The sequence below is a fragment of the Artemia franciscana genome, chromosome 4 (assembly GCF_032884065.1).
Source record: "Artemia franciscana chromosome 4, ASM3288406v1, whole genome shotgun sequence".
In the NCBI taxonomy this organism is placed as follows: Eukaryota; Metazoa; Arthropoda; class Branchiopoda; order Anostraca; family Artemiidae; genus Artemia; species Artemia franciscana.
In genome coordinates this window covers 24,734,970-24,748,444 of record NC_088866.1, presented here as the reverse complement: position 1 = coordinate 24,748,444, position 13,475 = coordinate 24,734,970, and the positions used below count along the sequence as shown (strand labels likewise).

Below are 13,475 nucleotides of genomic sequence, written 5' to 3'. Positions count from 1 at the left end.
CACAGGATCATCCCTGTTACAGCTTCAAATGTCCAGTCGCCCAAGGACTTTTAAGTAAAGTTAAGTCAGCATAATGGCTCGAGCCTTAAGTCTCTTATCATGGAATATCAATGGCAAAGTGGTTGACAGAGGTCTAGTACTCTCTGAATTTTTAAGTACAAATGAAATAATTTTTCTGCAAGAACATTTTTTGTCTGATGAAAGGAAAAATCTACTCAGCATTTCACAGAATTCTTATCTCTTATTTCACCCAGCGAAAATGAATAAGAGCCGTTGCCGACCTTCAGGCGGATTAGCTATCATTTCACAATTTCCTGTCAATCTCCTTGAGTCGAATGACCATTTCGTTGCTGCCGAATTTTTGGACCTAATCTGTATAAACGTTTACCTGCCAACTAATTACTGCTCTTCGCAATCAGAGAATAAATTCATAAATGCTTGCAAAAAGCTAGCGAGTTTTGTGAAGGGAGTTTCAAAGCGTCCAAATGCTCGAGTTTTGATCGCAGGAGACTTTAATTGTGACTTAACAGACAGTTCATCGCCAAGAACCCAACTCCTTCTGAATTCCCTCCCCCCTTCCTACTCAGTTTCTGACAAAACAGAAACTTTCACGCTTATTGGTTATCTGTCAGCGACTTCTAACCTTGATCATTTTATTGCGTCTTTCCCCTGTGAAACTGTCGAGGTAATTACTGATGGCTTTTATTCGGATCACCTTCCAATAAAGTTGAAAATAAATGCTTCATTTCATGCCCCTAAACAGCCAGATAAAAAGTGGTTTTATATAAAAGACTGGAAAGAAGTTAACCGCGAGATGTTTCGTTTTGAATGTGACAGAATATTGAATAAAATAAAGGTGCCCTTTCATTTGTTGTGCTCGCGCTCGGGCCTTAGTGAAGAAGAAATGGCCATCGGACTTACCACCTATCTAGCTGAAATTAACCATGCATTAAAGTGTGCTGAAGCTTCAGCTGTCCCGTGCAAGCGTATTAGGAAAGGCTCTCAAGTTCAGGGTTGGTCAAAAAACCCTTCCCTTATTTCCGCGTGCGATTATTCTAAAATTTGGCTGAATATTTGGAAGGATTGTGGCAGGCCTAAGTCTGGGACTACAAGTGGTTTGCGGCTACGTTCTAAACGTTTTTTTGCTAAAGTGTTAAGAAAACATAAGGTTGATCTTATTGAGAAAAACGCTCATAAAATTGCAGGAAATAATATTCCTGAGCCTGAGTGGATAAATTATTATAAGCATTAGTTTTCTTCTCCCGATCCTGCTCTTGAGTCAAAATTTGAATAAGAATTAAGTGCTTGTCTGAAAAAACACGAACCTTCGACATTTATAATTAAGCCAAGTGATGTATCGTTTTATTGTAAAAAAAAAACTAAAGAAAAGAAATTCCGCGGGAGTTGATGGAATTACTGCCAGACATTTTGATTATGCAAGTGCTCTTCTTTTTAATTATTTATCTCTACTTTTTCAAATGTCTATAGAAAACGGAGTTTTTAAATTGTTTGAGTCAGTTATTTTGGATGAAATTGTTTCTAAATGTTATGTCCCACCCCACCAGTTTGGTTACCAAAAACGTATTAGCCGGGAGCATGTCCTTTTTGCTTTAATGAATGTTCTTGCTGATGCAGAAAGAAGTAGATCCCATATTATCCTTTGTGCTTTAGATGTTGCTCGTGCTTCGACTCTTGCATTTTTTCCCAAGTTTTATTTGAAGCATATAAAAGAGGCGTAATTTTTTTTATAGTAAAGTGCCTTTTGTATATGTACCATCACCTTAAGGCGAAGTTAAAGGGGGGATATTCCCTTTTTGATATTTTGAAAGGAGTCCGACAAGGTGGCCTTACCTCACCTTCTTTATTTAATAACTCTATTTTAAATGCCCAAAATTTTGTTAATTTTAGTTGTATTCACCGTGGATTTAACTTGTCTTTAATAAATTTTGCAGATGACGTTTTGAATCTAAGTTCTACTTTTAGTGGATGTAAAAATGCGTTTAATCAGCTTTAAAATGAATATAAATATATTGGGCTTTCTTTCAATGTTGAAAAAACTGCTGTTGTAGCTTTCAATTTTAAAAAGACAAATGACCCTTTTTTTTTATCTTTAGCTATGTTGAAGTCCCCCTTTCTCAAAAATTAGTTTATCTTGGAATGCCTATTGGAAAAAATATGAAAGAAACTGTGAAATTATCCCATGAAAATTTGAAGAAAAAACTGAGAATTGCTTATGCTTCAATTGTATCTAATATTAAACACATTGATAAATTAAATCTTGCGAAAATTTATAATAGCCTAGTTGTACCTCATCTCCTTTCTCTTTGTCCTGTTTGGCAGTTTTTTAGTGAACTTCAGAAACTACCTGTTCGTAGAGTATATTTTTGTTATGCTAAATTCCTTCTTAGTTACCCTCCTTGGACTAGAAATGGCTACTTAATGAACAAATTCCGCCTAGTTTCTCCTACATCTATTATTGATAAAAGGCTTCATGATTTTCGTTCTTCTATGTCGATAGTGTCTCACCCATGGTCAGCATTACTTATTTAATTGTTTGTTTGTGTTGATTTGTATTTAATTGTAGCTTTTTTTTCTTTTTTTCTCTTATTACTCCATCTTAAGGGCGTTCAGCCCTCCTTTTTGTAGATGGGTATATATACATATATGTATATATATATATATATATATATATATATATATATATATATATATATATATATATATAAAGACACATAAAAATAGATCAAATAACTTCTAAGAAGTCCAAGAATTTTAATATTTTTTTAACAAACCGAATGAGTGCCACCTATTAGCTGATTCAGGCAACTTATTCCATACAATATGAGTCGTAATTAAAGGATTAAAATCTTACCTTAGACAAGGAGTAAAAGGAACTTTAATATGAATTTTGGTATTGCGAAGATTATAATTATTCTGATAAGAGGTGAGAGATGACGGAACACTTAGGGAATGGGGGAGGTCACCATGAAGCTGAGAAAAAGTAAAACATGCACACGAAAGAATAAACAGTGACTCGAGATCAAGTAATGGGATAACTCTTGAACGATTAGCTTTAATGAGGTTTCTAGCTTTCTTGTAAACCTTAAAAAGTGGTTTTAACAATGAAAGAAAGGTTGACATCCATATTATTGGACAGTAAGAGACGTAAGATCAGATCAAGCAGTGAAAAAGGATTTCTAAAATTGATCCAGGGAAAATACGTATAAGTTTCCATAAAATACTTCGACTCCTGCATATCTTCATTTTAATCAAATCAATGTTACGTTTGAAAGACAAGTTTTCATCAACAAGAATGCCCGTAAAACGAGCATATCGATCTTTAGATCTATCAATTAGACCATTTAGCTGATGAATTTCTGATAACTGGGGACAAATCTGAGAAACATGCAAAAATATAAAAAAACTGGACTTGGAATAATTTAGGGTAAGATAATTAGCATCAAGCCATAAAAGTACTCTCTCAAACAAATTTTCAAAATTTAATCAAAGCTCAGATTCACAATATCCTAAAGTGCTGCTGTTATCAGCAAAAAAAGGACATCAGAAGATGGTGAACTATAGCTGGCACTATGGGCAAGCGAAGGTTTAGGATGACAGATTCTACAGCAATTGATAGATTTCTGCTTTTTTACTGTGTAAGAGATTATTTACATAAAACAAAACTAGCACTGGCCCTAAAACTGATCCCTGAGGGAGGCCAAAATTTACTTGTGAGGGTGAATGGAAAACTGGATCGACAGAAATTAACATATCATTCAAATAAGACTGAAACCAAGGAAATACATTACCCCTAATGCCAAAATAAGACACCTTCGATAGTAGAAGTTCATGGATTAAGTATTCGAACGCCTTGCGAATATCAGGAATATAGCAGCCGGCGTTAGTCTCGAATCTAATGCAGAATGTATAAATTCAAAAGGGTTATACAGGCATGCTCAGTTGAGTGCTTCCTTTGGAAACCAAATTGAGAATCACGAAGAAACTTTTTAGATTTCAGAAATTTAGGGAGACGAGAAAGCATAGCCTTTTCGAAGATTTTACTAAATAATAATATAATTGAAATTGGTCGATAATTTGCTGGATCATTTCTTGGTCCACCTTTATACAGAACAATAATCCGAGCACGCTTGAGAGAATCTGGAAAAACACGATATTTAAATGAAAGATTAACAAGTTTTGTTAGAGGCACAACTATTGAAGGAAAAATAGATTTAACTACCTTAGTTAGGAATAAAATCTGGCCCAGATGAGGACGAGTTTTTCAAGCCATTAATATTTTAGTAATTTCACTTACTGTTACTGGCTTTAGAAACATTGAATTAATTTAAGATGGCCCGAGGTAAGATCTAAAGTCCGGCTTAGGCCGAGATAAAGTAGCTGTGGAAGCAATATTCTCACCAATATTAGCAAAGAAATGAAGTGAATAATCATTGGACATTAAGCTCACCCTCTACAGCTTCTTCACCAATAACCAGACTCATAGGTAAAGAGCTAGATTGAGAACCAGGTTTAAGCACAGAATTTATTACCTTTTAAGTTTTACGAATATCATTGTCACACACAGCAAAATTAAAATTTAAGCTTTACTACACAAGGAATATATATATATATATATATATATATATATATATATATATATATATATATATATATATATATATATATATATATATATATAGATATATATATAGATATATATATATATATATATATATATATATATATATATATATATATATATATATATATATATATATATATATATATATATATATATATATATATATATATATATATATATATATATATATATATATATATATATATATATATATATATATATTCCGGTATATCTTGATTTGGATAAGATGAATATCACTCGCTGAAAGTGTAATGCATTTATAAGACCTCCAGAGATTATTTTTCTTTCTCTAGCTTTTGAGAAGTCTGGATGTCATCCGTGGGTTTAGAGGAAACAATCCTCTAAACCGACCCGAGACCTGCGATTAGAAGGTGGTACTTTACAAATGCTAAGAACAGTCTCTTTTACGGTTCCATAAAAGGACTAAAAAAAACAAGAAAAATCCTTAAGATTATCAACTATATTTTGACCAAACATTGCTCATCTCAAAGTTGTTGCTGAGCTTACAAAATCAGTTCAGTTTGAAATTTCATAAGAGACTTCTGAAGTACAGAAATTGATGATAGCTCTGATTTAGAAAGTTCTCCTGAATATACCAGGTTCTTCTTTTTTTTAGCTTGTAAGGTCAATATCAGTCCCTTTCTAGCTCTAGTTGAAGCTTTGCGGAACACCAACAACAAAAAAGATGGAACGATGTGATTGCATGTCATTGCCAAGTTTCTGAGCTATGCTATTGACTTCTAATATCCTTTGGAGACATTTTAGAATATCCTATTACTTCTCACCTTCCCATTTGTACGGGTTAATTGGATCAAGGGGATACTTCCGAATGGAAGTAGGAACGAGCTAAGCCATTTAATTAATGTTAATATTGAAAACCGTTACAAAAATGTCTAATGATATATTGAAACCACATCAAACTTGAAAAAAAAATGAAAAAAGAAGAGAAGAAAAGGTGTATTTTTAAATACTAGCGGGAAAGAAAAGGTGTTGATTCTTTACTTAAATCAACAAACGCAGTTGAAAATCTGGCTTGTTTCAACTGGCTAAGCGGAAATTTACACAACTATGCAAGTCTTAAAATTTTTGGGAATTCACTTTTTCAATAAAAGAGGCATCCATATGCAACTTTGATACAAGCAAGCACTAAATTAAAAAAAGAAAAGAAAAGATGAACCTAGGATGAAAACTAAGCAAAGAAAACTAAAAAAAACAAACTGTGGCACATAACACCTTAAAATGTTTAGCCTTCCTCTGAAGTTGTAGATGTGTTTAATAACAAAGATTATTTGAATTTTGGCGATGAAGAAACTTTCAAAAATTAACTAACTAATCTATTTTGTTTATTTATATCAACATTTAAATTTAACTCCACTGAAAAATATAATATTATTTTAAATACTTTCTAATTTTGAAGTAATCAAAAGAAGTATCTTAATTAAACATTGTTTTCAGATATAAATAGACCGAAGATTGTTCCAGGAGGTGAAAAATGCTTTTGGTTCCAGGAAACAAAACAACATCTTAGTATATACATTCCAAAATAGAGGATATGGTGAATGTTTTCAGGGGGGATTGCCTTATTTGCAAGTGATCTATTGAGTAAGGCCTTGTGAAAAAATAGCTTGTAGCTATTTAGCTTACACATAGGCTGTGTAAAAAACGTTGGAGATGTTCGAGTATTATGAAATAGTTTGTTGTCTCCACTCCGTCTTGAGCTTCTTCATTCGTTCCCATCGTCAGAAAGTAGACCCTGCCTGAGTGGCGTCGTAGTGGCTTCAGGATGGAGCTTCTACGAGTCTTCCCAACCAGAATGAGAGGATGAGAATTTGAGAGGAATTTCCCAGGAACAGTTGAAAAAGGAACTGGAAAGTCTTATATTTGAAATGTAGAGTATCAATGAAATATTTTCAGGAAAATAGTTTGTGAAGTGTCAGATGGTATATAAAAGAGGTGAGCTAAAATCGCAGCTTTGAATACTAGCGAAAACCCTGTAAGTTTAGTAAAACAAGGAGGGGTTAGTCCATACGAAAATTATTTGATCAATAGATCACGTGAGAATAATAAGAGGAAAGTAAAACAAGAATTTAGCTACTGCTTCCTTCCCTAACTGTCAAAATCTAAAGCCTACTGCGTCATTAGTGCTCACTGAAAGCGAATGATAATACAAATATACTCTTTTCTAATTATTATAGATCTGAAATAAAAACAAAATTACACTGTTCAAATTTTACTTGTTCACTTTATTCATCTTGAAAAGAATTTTACTTTTTCAATCTTATTTATTTAAAAAGAATTAAATAAAATAAAAACTTGTAGCCTCCTTATAGCATATTAAACGCTAAATGCATTCAATACCTAGCGGCAATTAAATATTTCTCCTTGCACAGTAAAATATTAGATTGAGATGCCTACTGGGGCAGAAATTTTAGCCCACTTCACCACTACTGGTGTGGGCGGTTCTAACAGATAGCGAGCTAAAAATGGCCTGGTAAAATGGCTTCTTACTATAACTGCCTTAGCACAATAAAACGACAAGTAAATAACTCAGCCATCGTCACACCTTTCGATTGTAACTGACATTCTAATCCTGTGAGGTACTTGCTAAAAATCATTTCTTAAACCTTTTTGAGAAACAAGATCACCTGACAGTTATTGATACGGCACAACACCTTTAAATTCCAAACCGGCGGTTCTGATCTCCGTTTCAAGGCTCTTCAACCAAGGAGTGCAATGGTAGGAGGATCAAAGTGTGACTGATCATAAATAGGCCTACTAATCCCTCCGTTGATAGAAGAATAGCAAATGGGTTTTTAACAGTTATCTCAGGAGTGTGAAAATATGAGATACGACCATTAAGTAGTACGTTGACCCTGCATGACAAAAAAAAATGTTTTTTTTTTAAATGGTATGATACGGAGTGTTCCAGTAATAATTGTTTCCAAGGGTATATACTTTGAAAAAAGAAAATACCACTTTACAGTCTATTCTTCATTGACACTCCGATAATTTAGCACAATCTCGATTACATTTCATTACTTTCTACGTTGTTTCTCTTCATTAATCCCCATGTATATCCACCGAATAACGAGCTTTTACTATCTAAGTACATGAAGTGTCGTGACGGTTAACAAATACATACACAAAATCCCTTTACTAAAAATACGTCTTAAATAGAAAGGTTTTTAATTAGATTTCATCATCCTTTACTGCTCTCCTGCATCTCTTGTTGTTTTTTTCTTATAAATGGATTTATGCTTAGAGACATTCGAAAGAATTGAAAAACACTTCTTAAATGAAAAGGTTTGCAGTTAGATTTTGCTATCCTTTGTTAAGTTTCTGCATCTCGGACGCTCAGAAGTTCCTTTTAGTGGGTGTATATTTGTCTGGAGGTATGGACAAATACAGAGAAAAATTTAGAAAACTAAGGAAAAGTAAAACATTACTTTGCTGTACGTCTGGAGACACGAGGAAAAGCAAAGAAAATTACTGAAGACACTTCTTAAATAGGAAAGGTTTTAATAATATTTAGCTCTCCTTCTTTGCACTCCTGCATGTCAGAAGCTGAAAATGATTTTTCATTTCTTTTTTTTATGGATTTGTGCTCAGAGACATTGGAAGGAATTGGAAAACACTTCTTAAATAGAATGGTTTGTAATTAGGTTTTGCTATCCTTTACTAAGTTCCTGCAGCTCAAACACTCCAACTGTTTATTTAATAAGTGGATATATGGTTGAAAATACGGAGAAACCCAAAAGAAAAATTGGAAGCCAAGGAAACGTATAAGATTACTTCACAATACTTTTGGAGAATTAAGGAAAAAAAAAGTTTCTGAATATAAATCAATTTTCGATGATGCATCATTTTTTCTTTTTTTGTAAATAGATTTGCGCTTGGAACCATTGGAAAAAATAGAAGAATACATTCTAAATAGAATGGTTTATTTTGCAGACCTTAAGTTTGCCAAACTTGTGTATCTCAGACGCTCAAACTAATACTTTAGTGAATAAATATATGCTTGGACACATGGAGAAACAAAGAAGAAAAATTAAACCAGAGGAATCCCAAGAGATTACTTTTCAAGATATTTGGAGACATGAGGAAACACTGAGAAACAATTGAACAGATTTCTTAAATAGAAGAGGATCTTAGCCAGAACTTGCTTTCCTTTGCTGAACTCCTGTATCACAGATGCTCTTTTTTTTGTAAATGAATGTATGCTTAGAGACACCTGGAGGAATTGAAAAATAAATTCTGAATAGAAAGGTTTGTAATTATTGTTGTAGTTTTATGCTAATTTTGTACATTTTAGACGCTCAAACTGTCTCTTCAATGAATCAATATATAGCTAGAGTCATGGAGCTAGAGACATGGAAAGACAAAGGAAAAATTTAAAGTCAAATAAATGTAAAAGATTTATTCACTATATGCTGGACACGTAAGGAGATGTAGAGAAGTCATTGAAAAAGTCCTTAGATAGAAAAGAATTTTAGCAACATCTTTCCATCATTTTCTGGATTCGTGCATATCAGATACAATTTTTTTTTTTTTGTAGTGAATTCATGCTTGGAGATTTTGAAGAGAATAAAAAAACACTTTCAAATAAAAAGAATTGTAGTTAGATTTTGCCTTGCTGCACTTCAGTATCTCAGACGCTAAGCTGGTTTCTTTTATGAATGGATAAATGCTTGAAGGAATAGAGAAACACGGATGAAAAATGAAAATACGAAGAAATATAAAATATTACTCTACTAAAAATGTTGAAACATGCAACAATTCAGAGGGGGTTATTGAAAACGGAGGGAGAATTATTAAAAGCACTTTATTAAGACGCTCAGAATGTCAGCTTAATGAATGGATTCATAATTATAGAGAAAGGGAAATACAGAAGAATGAAGAAAAACTAAGGAGAGGTGAAGCAAGAAATTACTGTGAGCGTGAGTAAACTTGGTCAAGGACTTCACCGTAAAATGTGAAGCATGATTGGAAACATGGGGAAATATAGAAAAAACTGTTGAAAATATTTCTTGAACAGATTTTTTTTTAATTAGATGGGATAATATTTAATTAAACTTCTGCACATCAGGCAATCGGAACTTTTTTTCTGAATTTGCACTAATGTAAAAGCTATATACTAGTATTAAATAAAACAAATAAGTTTTAAAAACTCGGGCAAACAGTTAAAATTTAGCTTACAGAGCGAGGTATTGAGGAGGGGGGCAACTCTTACTATATGGAATAATTTCTGTTAATTTTGAGTTTTAATGCTGGTCCTTACTTTCAAATAAAAAATCTGGTTTTAATTAAATTTTTGATCGTTTTTACGAGTAATACCAGTTCACTCTCCATTAAAAATCTCCTCCCGCCCCTTTAAGGGAGACATACTCGCTGAAAATCTCCCCCTCTGTAGAATTTCTTGCAGACAATTCAGCCTGAAAAATTCCCCTTAGCATACTTCCATTTGAAGAAGACTTTAATTTCTAATTATTTTCTCGATCACTCCAAAACCCCCTTCGGTTGAAATTATTTTCCCGGACATTCATACACGCTGAAAAAGCCCCCGGATAATTTTCCCGGAACATTTCTAAGTGCAGAGCTGGAGTTGGCAAAGATAATGTAAGACAAATAAACAGAATTTCGCATAGGAATTCTGTCAAACCTCCCCAGCGTAAAATTTCCCCAGGGAAGGTCATCCCTAACGAAAATGTTCGTAAAAAATCCTCCCCTGCTCCTTTTTTCTCGAAGTCTTCCGATTAAAACTGCAAGAAAGACATTTAATAAAAACAAAAATATATGCAAATTTCGTTTTAATTATTTATGTGCGGAGAGCCAAAATCAAAACATGCATTAATTCAAAAATGTTCAGAAACTAAATTTAAAAAAAACAAGTTTTTTTAACTGAAAGTAAGGAGCAACCTTAAAACTTAAAACGAACAGTTTTTTACTGTTTTAAAAAGCAGAGGTAAGAGAAAGAGCTAAACTTTAGCGTAAAGAGCGGGGTGTTAAAGAGGAAAAGTCCCTTTCATATACATTTCTGTGCGTTTTAAGTTTTAATGTTGCTCCTTACTTTCAGTAAAAAAAAGTTGTTTTTTATTTAAATCCTTTCAATATATTGAAGTCTCTTTTCACAGAGAAGACTAAAAAGAGGAACTAACCTCTTTCATCCGTCGACATTTGTCTTTTCATCATAACTCCGTTATAAAACAACAAATTTCCATGCTTTCTTTTCCCATAAAAGATAATGCAATGTACAATAAAACCACTTTAAAAGGGATGATCAAAGATCTCATACAAAAATGACTTTTCTATATGTATCAAACAGTTATGTGGTAACGAACTGTAAGTAAAGAGCGACGCGACTCAATAATAACCAAAACTAAAATAAAGGAGGTTTGATATCAAGAGATATATCAAAAGAATTGGCTTGTTATGCTGATTCCAATTATATAAGATTAATTAAGTTGGGTGCTACCCATTAAAAGCTACGAGCCTGAGAAAATTTGCCTCAATTTTGGAAAAGGGTTGAAGCACCCCCTGAAAGTCAAAGGGTCTTAATTAAAATCACATCATCAGATTAAGCACATCCGAGAATCCTACAATAGAAGTTTTAAGCTCCCATCTGCAAAAATGTGAAATTTTGCATTTTTTTTTGCCAGAAGAAAGATCACGGGCTCGTCTTTATTTGTTGTTTTTTTATTTTTGTTTTTTCCAAAGGTGAGAGCATCAAACCCATAGTCCTAGAATGTTGGAAAAGGACTCATTAAAACATAAATTAGAAGCTCTAGTGCCCTTTTTAAGTGACCAAAAAGATTGGAGAGCAACTAGCAGCTCCCCCACCCTTTTTCCTGAAAGTCGTCCGATAAAAATTTTTAAATCGCCATTGTTTCCAGAATAATTGAAAGGCCAAGGAATTGTACAACTGGAGATAACATGACCCCCATAGCTTCTTGGGAAAGGTTTTTAAGTTCCCGTGGAGAGAAGGAATTCTCCATGAAGGGAGTGCCTGATTTCCCTGCTTTATTTAAAAACGATCAGAAATTAAAAACTTTTGAAAATGGAGTAATATATATTTTTACATGTATGAAATTATTACGTTTATGATGGGGACTCCCCCTCCTTAATACCTCAAATGATAAAGTTTGACTTTCTGTCCAAATTCTATAAGAACGAATCCTGAAATACAAGGGCTGTTTAATTAGAATAATAAGCTTTTATGAATGTTCTTGAACAATTGCTTTCAGTAGAGAAAAATTTGTTTTTTTTTTTTTTTATTTAATACTGAAAGAAAGCAGTGAGGGTTAAGAATTGAAGCTGTTATCAATTGTAAAGCGATTTTTGACAAATATGCGATTTTACCATCTTATACAAGAATACACATGTGTAAGGAATTAATCTATAGTAAAGTAGAATATTTTGTAATAGGGAAAAGTTTTGAAATACCCCCCCCCCCATATATATATATATATACATATATATATATATATATATATATATATATATATATATATATATATATATATATATATATATATATATATATATATATATATATATATATATATATATATATATATATATATATATATATATATATATGTCAGTGCTGCATTAGTAGTTGTAGCAGTATTAACAGGAGTAGTAGTATGGACATGTAGCCTTTTGGCCAGATGAACATTTCCCTCATGATTCCCTGGAAATGTCAGCTTGACACGGTAAGTCTTTCCAAAGATATCGCTGATACACTCTTTTGGCGATCTCTATGAACATAGTACGTTATGATTTAGTTCATTTCCCCCCCTAAAATTTCCTCAAGTTTTCACTTCAATGCCCTCAAACTTGTTAGTAGTCGCCAGAGAAGCAGTAGTAGTCGTAGTAGTAGTAGTGGTAGAAATAGCATTACTAGTAATATAGGAGCGTAGAAATATTGAATTTTTGCTCAATTTATCACCCCACTCATCATGCTTAAAATTCCAACATCATACACCCAGCCATTCTTGAGTTACACTCTTTTTGACAACCCGTATGCACATAAGGTGTTTTGATTTAGGTCAACACTTCCTTAAAGATTCTCCAGAAGGTTCAGCTGAATTCATCCTAATGGACATTTGAAAGACACAAAAGTTCGAAAATGCCAGCCTTTCCCGACAACAAATACTATAAGTAAAAAATGGACAAATTGCACAGCTTACGGGCCTTGCCCCTAGAGCTGTAGGATGGTTGGCATCCATAAAGACATAGTCAATGGACCTTTTATGCTATAGTCAAAAAATATTTATCTCAACATGTTTATTAGATGCAATAGGGGAATTGATGGGCATGGGAGGGGGTCAGTTGCCCTCCAATCATTTTTGACTAAAAAAAGGGCACTAGAGCTTTTCACTTCCTTTTGAATGAGCTCCTTGAGTTGTATGGCTGGCCCTTAAAACCATTGTTAGACTTATCTTTGAGGTGGTCCCGATAATTCGGTGAGAGCCTACGATAAAATATTCTTACATAGTATACACAAAAAGAGAAAAGTCCTTCCATAGCCATAAGTTCAAGGTTTTGACAGTTCCGCAGTCATTTAAAAAACAGAATGGTCGGCCAGCTAGAAAAGTGAAGTCCTGTGGTGGCGCAGTGGGTTTGACCTTAGCTTGGTAATACGGGACACAGAGATCGAACCATGCTGCCGGAATGCACTGCAGGGCCGACGCAGGGACCTTAGTAGTCAAGAAGCGTCGTTAATCCGATACAATACAATACAATAGAAAAGTGAAATTGCTATTAAAATAATAGGCTATTTTTAGTAAGCGCAGGCGGCAGTTGCAAATCT

At 33.4% G+C, this 13,475-nt stretch overlaps 1 protein-coding gene across 4 annotated transcripts in view; it reads right to left on the bottom strand.

The window, feature by feature from the left end:
* Positions 1-13,475, bottom strand: part of LOC136026192 (uncharacterized) — a 305,310-nt gene that overhangs the window by 236,063 nt on the left and 55,772 nt on the right. The gene's annotated exons all lie outside the window — the stretch shown is intronic.